Below are 7,455 nucleotides of genomic sequence, written 5' to 3' on the forward strand. Positions count from 1 at the left end.
CCCTTTGCCATGAGATGGAGCTGTTGCAGGGCAGGAGGTGACCTCGAGATGTGTTGAGCAGCTCCAACTGCCCGCAGCAGATCCTGGGGTGTTTGAGGAAGGCAGTGAAGCGTTGTCTCTTGATCTCTAGGGTTTTCCACTGCAAAAGGTGTTTCTGGAATCACTTATTCCTGTTACTGTTTCCTTGAGACACGAGGGCTGTGTCTTCCCTGTTTGCATGAGATCCCTCTGACGTTCCCTGGGTAATGCTGTGCTGCTGAGGTTACCAGTCTGGGTCTGAACGAACTGGTTTAAGTAATGAAGCCATAAACTTGTGCACACAGCACCTTCCCCCCCAGCAGCTTAGTTCTCCTGAGAGCACAGCGGGTGCTCCTGAGCTGGCTCATGCCCTGTTACCGCTGCGGAGCAGAGGTGGGTGGTCTGTGTTCTCAGTGGCAGCATGGTGAGTCTGCAGAGGGTGCTCTGCCCGAATAGGAGTCCTGCTGGAGAGGAGGAGGAGGGGGCAAGGCAGCAGCCAAGCTCTGTGCTGTTAGGACTGAACTTTTCCTGCACCTGGATTAATTTGAGAAGGTCGTTACCATGCTGCATGCACAGCAGTGTGGACATGGTGCTGGGGGAAGTGAAAGGGGATGGGCTTTAACACAACACAGTTGACAGTGGCCTTCTAAACTGCAGAGAGAACGTCCACCCCCGCCTGGCAAGCCTCCACCTGATGAAGAGGAGGATCAGCATGTGGAGAAGAAAATCGGTCATGGTGCTTCCTGTGAGGTATGTGGGGCTTGTTCACGGGGGTTTCACAGGAGCTTGGTTTAAAGCTCAGTTTCAATAATCTGGGAGGAGCCAGCATTGGTACTACCTCCCTTGCAAATCAGGTTGTTAGTGTGTTGTTTCCTTTCACTCCAGCATTGCTGCTGTCACTTGCCATGGGAACTTCCTTTGTGCGATTCTTCCAGGGCACCTCTGTGGTGACCTTCAGCCTTACTTTCCTATTCTTGGCTGAGAATTCCCTTAGGAAGAGATTTTTCTGAATCACGTTGCAATGTGGACTGTTGCCCGCTTGTAATGATCCCACCAAATGCATCTTCACTTGAGGCTGAAACCCAGAGGGGCTGTTAGTTTCTGCTTCCTCTGAGCTTCCAGCTGCAGAGGAGATGCAGGGGCTTGTGGGTCCTGCCGACATGAATGGGGATCAGGGGCTTGAAATCAGCTGAGAATCTGGCCCAGCATGTGTTAAAGCTGTCTTCTGCAGAGGTTGGTGCCTGTGAGCTGCTTTTGGATGAAACTAAAACTCTTCTGTTCTGCGTTGTTGCTCGTGGGCTTCCTATTGCTCATTTTTCTTCACCCGCCGGTGAACCTCAGAGGTGAGAGCTCTCCAGGAGACCTGTCTGTGGGGGTGTGTGAAACCACAAATGGCTTGGCACCTTCTGCTGACACCCAGGCAAATCTTCAAAGAAAACCGAATCTCGTGGATTTCCTCTCTTCCCAGCGCAGCGGGTTGTGTATAAAGCGAGTAGAGTATGTGCTGCCTCTGGCTGTCGGAACAGACTCCACTTCACCAGACACTTTGCTTTTAAATGTGTTGATCTGCTGCAGTTCCTACAAGGCATAAATGTGATCTGTTTCCTGTCAAATCTTTGCAAGACACGAGCAAACATTCTTTGCTTTAATAGAACTGACTTTTATAGAGAGAGCGAAGCTCCAAAGAGTGCATAAACAGTGAAACTGAAATGGGAAGTTGAGGATTGATCTCTCTACTGCTGTTAAAATGGTTTTGTGGTGTGTGATAACCAGCCCCATGGCCAGGACTGGGCAGGGGAGCGCTGGGTAGCAGCTCTGGCATAATTGGATATCAGAACTTGTTCCTGATGATGAACACAAGGGAGGGCAACGTGCACCGACTGCTCCTGCTGAGTTATCTCGCCGTATTTAATTATAAAACATCTGCTGTGTTCTCCTGTCATTAACAGCTTTGGAAACATGATCTGTTACAGGAAATCTTGCTGGCAGATAGACTGGTACGCAGAGTGACTCGCTGGGGAGATCTTGATCTGCAACCAATTTCATTGACAGACTTACAGGCAGCGTGTGTTGCTGCCTGGAAATGACCTTCTAGATGTACTGAGAAGGCAGTTTTTGGTCTGATTCTTTTTCTGCGCTCACTGCTGCTGGGGTGCTCTGCTCTTCTGACTCTCGCCCGTTTATCACATCAGGACGTCTGCTCTCTGGGTTGCTCTCACCTCCTGGTGAACAGGAATGTGCTGAGGGAAAGCTGTAAATGACTCGGAGCAGCATCCTGATCTGCGTCCTCCAGACCTGCTCTCGCGCCAGAGCCAGGGCAGTTCATCATTGCGTATCCTGGGCTTGGGCCAAACTCTGGCTTCAAGAGTAGTCTTTTTATTCCACTGCCAAGATGGTGCTATCAGTCAAACCATATGTACACAAACAAGAAACTTTTCACGTTCATCACGGAAAAAGCAGGCAAAAGAACTGATTGTTTGGAGGTGCTTAAGTGCTGCCTTGCACTATCTGCAGAAACCTTCTGGGTTTGTAGCTGAATAAGAGTCTGCGTTGTCAAATTAAACTGCAGTTTCGTTTACTACTCATCTCCGAAAGGGAAGTGCAGACAAAAGACAAGGTGCTGTGGTTGTTCCAGCAGTTTGGTCCTGGTGAGGGAGGAGAGAGGAGTTACCCTCTGGAAAGTCTTTCAAAGTCCTCTGCTGTGGATTAAGTACACTTTAAAGAGGGTGCTTATTATTAATGACGTCTTATTTTGGGGCTGTGCTAATAGTGACTATTTAGACATGCCAACCAACACGTATCGACAAATGAAAGGGGAATTGGAAGACAGTTTTGTTTGATTTTGTTACTCCTGGTTGCAGAGCCTACAGAGCAGGCACAGTTCTCCAGCAAACAATAGTCTTCGTTTTGAGGGGATGCGAACCCAAAACTCTTTAGACCTTGGAAGGGTGAGAGATGGAGAACATAAAGAGTAATGAGGCCTGTAAATCCATGCATGAAATTTGACACATCAAAAGCTGGGAGCTGTGTGCTGCTAGGGAGCTGCTGCCTTCCAGTGTGCTCAGTGCATTGAGAGGGGCCAGCACAGTGATCACCACCTGCAGGGGCATGTTCGTGCCTGGTTTGAGGTCCAGGCTACAACTGGTAGGACAGGCTGCTGCTGTGCAGTGGTTTTCCAAGGTCTCTGGCAAGAGCCTATTACCTGCTGTTACAGTCTGATGTTTTTGTGCCACCATCTGGTCAGAAGGTTTTTTCCTTCATTTGCTCACTATTAGCTTCTTCACCTGCAAAGGAGCAGGTCTGCCTGCCAGCTCCTGCTCCAAGCAGGTCCACTATAGCCTTGCTGTGCCAGACATGGCCTGTTTCCTCCCATTGATGAAAGCTGGTTTAAAAGCCAGCTGGGCTCCTGCAGAAACAGTGCACGGATGTAGGAATCCTGCTGTGCTGCTGACTCCGGTGTCTCTGCAACACTTCCCAAGCTTCCAGAGCTCCTGGCTAGATTGCAGTCGGGTAGGTACCTGTTTGCCCTTGAAGCAGCTCTGATGCTTTCACTTTGGGGAAGAAATTGGAGGTGGTGCTTAGTCCACGGTCTGGACAGCAGCAGTCCCAGCAGTCTGTGAGCAGTACGAGAGCTCTCCTTGGGGGGTGTTTTGTCCAGACTTGTTCTATCCCATCTTGGCAGTGGAGCTTGGGTTTGACCCCACTGCAGTTGGCCGTAGGCCAACTGGCTCCTGGAACAAGGTTGCATCAACCTGCCAGGGTCTGGCCAGGAGATGGTGCTGAAAGGCAGCTGACCATGCAGGCAGGGGGCCGTAAAGCCCAGTTTAGCACTGTTAGCACTGGGATGGCACTCGTGACTCTAAGGATGTGGAGCACCTGTCATCCTTGACATTGAGGTAGACCAGCACGTGTGTCAGCAGCAAGACTCGGCTCTGGCAGCAAGACCGCTCCCTGAACGTGGATGGTGGCTTTCCAGAGCAGCTCGCTGGAGGGTCTGCCAGTACTGCAGCTCTAACCAGAGGCTTTGGGGGATTCAAATGAGCACAATCGCTGCTGCACGTCCTGGGGTTAAACTGAGTTTGTACAGTGTTGCCTGAGGGCTCTTCAGTTCTGAATACACTCTGTGTCCTTTAGTTAGGAACATTGGATCTGAGACTTCTGAGAAGGTGGCAGGGATTGGGGCTTTTTCTTTTTTTTTCGCCATGTCCTAATAGGGCCAGCAACTAAATAGTGAATGACAATGCAAATTCCAATAGCAACAGTAAGTCTGAGTTGGGATGAACGGGAATAACGGTCTCAGCTCTTTTTCCCCCTCCAGCTCTCTGCAGACCTTGCACAGTGGATCAGTCGGTCAGTACTAGAAGGCTTCAGCAACCTGAAATACTAGAAAATAAGGGGGGGTTGGGTGGGTTTTTTTAAGGGGAAAAAAAAATATTGCATTTTGGATTGGATCACACTCTGCAGCAAAGGTGTTGCCTCTGCCAATTCCTTGCTAAAACGAGGGCATAATTGTGCTTTATTGCTGGGATAAATAGCGTTGCTTTGTGGAGCACTACATGGTGCTGTTTTTCATTAGGCCTCTGTTGCACGAGGAAAGAGCAGGGGAAGTGGAGCCGAGGAAGAGGAACACCCCTATGAGCTCTTGCTTACAGCAGAAACTAAAAAGCCCGTTGCAGTCGACAGGAAAACAAAAGGTAAGTGACCACCAGAAAAGCCGAGCTGATTGCTTGGATGCACAGAAGGCAGATATTGAGGGCAGAGAGTAACTGGAACAATTGAACTCTGCGCTGGGTGGGGTAGCTGGGCTCTGGATTGCAATTGTTCTGTTTCCTGGTAATCTTCACTTTTATAAAGGAGGGATCCAAACGTTCCTGTACAAAGTGTACACGGAGGAAGGGCAGCTCTGCTATTTTGATGGCCGAGAGATTGCGAGGACTTGCTCTGCTAGCTGAGAAAACAAACAAATCTTGTGCGCAGCCAAGAGGGCTGGATGCTGCGCCAGGTCGGTGCAAGTGAGGTGAACCAATGCAAGCGTTGCAGCGAGCTGTGTTCTCCGGCCAGCTGAATGTGAAGACCTGCTGGCGTTGCACCTTTGTATAGGCAGACGATTGGCCTGGCTGGCCTGGCCTTAAAATCAACATCCCCTGGTGTATTAGAGCCAATTTGAGATGTAAACTAACTGAGAGGAAAACAAACGTGTTAGAGCAGGGCCCTTTCTAGAGCCTCCTGGAAATCCTCTGTAGAGCTAGGCTGAGAACCGAACTAGTCCCCCTTCTCCCAGAGGGAGAAGTCTCAGAGGGACTTTAGTGCTTTACAAAGGATCTGGGAACACCTTGTCTTTTGTGTTCGGGCGTTGCTGCGCTGTTCGGCTTTCCTTCAACAACAACAGATTTCTTCAGAGGAAAAACATCTCATTCTCTATTCAGAAGTCCTGAGCAGGAATTGGGAAGGATTTAGTTTGGAAACCATCTCACTTTGAAGATGAACAGAGGAGAACGAGGACTCGGTGGGATGCCTCACTAACTGCCCTGTAAGAGCTGCAGCTCTTTTCTTGCCCTCCTTGCGGCAGAGAGTTTTCATTGCCTGAGTCCTGCTGCAGTCCTGCCTTGTGCAGGGTGGCACCAGAGGTCGTCGCTTTCCCACCGGCATTTGCCAAAGCCACTTGCTGCTGGAGGATGCTTTTCAGGTTGGGGCTTTGTGGTCTCGGCCAGGAATAGTCGTTGGGCAACAGCCACTGAACCAGAAGCTTTCAGGCCATCTTTTCAGTGGACAGCTCTTGCTGGTTATTCAAGCGCGAGCTACTCCTGATGGCTTTGCGCCTTTCTCTGGCTCTTCTGTCTGGGCCTCATTAATATGAGTGACGGTGTGTCGTAATTATGTGTCAGATGAACATAAAATCTCGAAGTGATGCATCTGCTTGTTCTTGGTGCCGGTCTCATCCCCTGCACAGTTGGAGACTTTGGTGCTGCAGGTTATCTGAGCCCCCTTTCATGGAGAGATTGCACAAAGCACCTTTAGCACAGCGCAGCGTCCTCTCTCTTAATGGTGCTCAGCCCCAGTAGGAAATGAGGCACTGACTGGTTTTCTCTGTGGTCTTCAGCACTATTTTTGTCGTTTGTGGCATTCATCTTTGCTTTCCCTCACAGCATTATGGGTTGCTTCTTTCTGCTGATGAGTCTCATAACTGCTCTGAAGGGTGGATGGGCTTTGAAATCTGCTCTGTTATAGTGGGAACAAAGGGAAATGTTTCCTGCTTTCGCAGTAGCTGGGGTCAGATGCCAGAAGGGCAGGGGGAAGCAGATGTAGCTAAGGATGAAATGCCAGGTTTATGCTGGTGGAGGAGAGAAGAGACATTTAAGGAATATCAGAGTTGTTTTGGCAAAAAGCAAACCAAGGGCTGAGTGAGGAACTGAAGCCTTAGTTGGGGTGTTGGAGGATTTTCCCACCTCTGGATCAGAAGGGCCTCGGACATCTAAGGCAGCAGCTTAATCCCAAGACAAGGAGCAGGCTGAAGCATGGCTTTGAATGCTTCTTGGCCTTTGATCTGAGAGGCTGGCCTTCTCGATGTCACTCGAGGAGGTCTGGAGGAGCCATTGGTCAGAAGAGAAGGACTCTGGTTCTTGCGGGCTATCAAGAAGGGCTTTTCAGGGCAGCCGAAAGGCTGAATTTCAGGCATGCTGGTTTTAATGGTGCCTTTCATATGTGATAGCTGCCTTTGTCCCTCTTGTGCAAGTTGTCTTGTATCCAGTGGCCAGATGAATGTGGTATTATCCGCCTGGCTTTGTTGCCTTTGTGTACATTACAGAAGTTTGCTGTCACATGCTGGAGCACTAGGAAAAGTTGGCCTCATGTTTTGGGCAGAGTATCAGAAGTAGTTTGAGCCAAATGTTTTCCAGTCCCCTTTAGTAAGGAAACTACGTGCAACCGCATGCATGAAGTCAGGGCATTCAGACCTTGTAACGGGACTTGTAAATCGTCCAGGAGTGGTGAACTGACCAGGGGGAGACTGTCGAGCTCGTGCTGCCTTCAGAGAGATCGGACAGAAAATACTTCTGTCTGTCTTGCTTCTTAGGAGAGTCTTCCACAGATGCTGTCAGCAGTAACCAGCTGCAGGTAGGACTGACTTTGTTCCTTCTACTAGTTATTAGAATCTGATTCTTGCTGAGGTACTTGCTGTTTCAGTGTTACTGCAATCAAAGGTTATTCTTGCACCATAAAGGCCGGTTTCCTTCTCTCGTCTTGCCTTCTGTGCTGCAGGAGATAGATTTGCATGCTCCTCACTTGACAAGTTCTGGCATGGGGAGCCTTGTCTATATGAAAGTTAGAGCCCGGCTTATGTCCTTGCTGGTTTTAAGGTTGGGGAGCTTGAGCAAAAAGCAGCTGCAGTAACAGCTAATCCAGGCACATGAAACAAATCCTTCTGATGATATATAGGGA

Source organism: Buceros rhinoceros, unplaced genomic scaffold (genome assembly GCF_000710305.1).
Source record: "Buceros rhinoceros silvestris isolate BGI_N320 unplaced genomic scaffold, ASM71030v1 scaffold11469, whole genome shotgun sequence".
NCBI lineage: Eukaryota > Metazoa > Chordata > Aves > Bucerotiformes > Bucerotidae > Buceros > Buceros rhinoceros.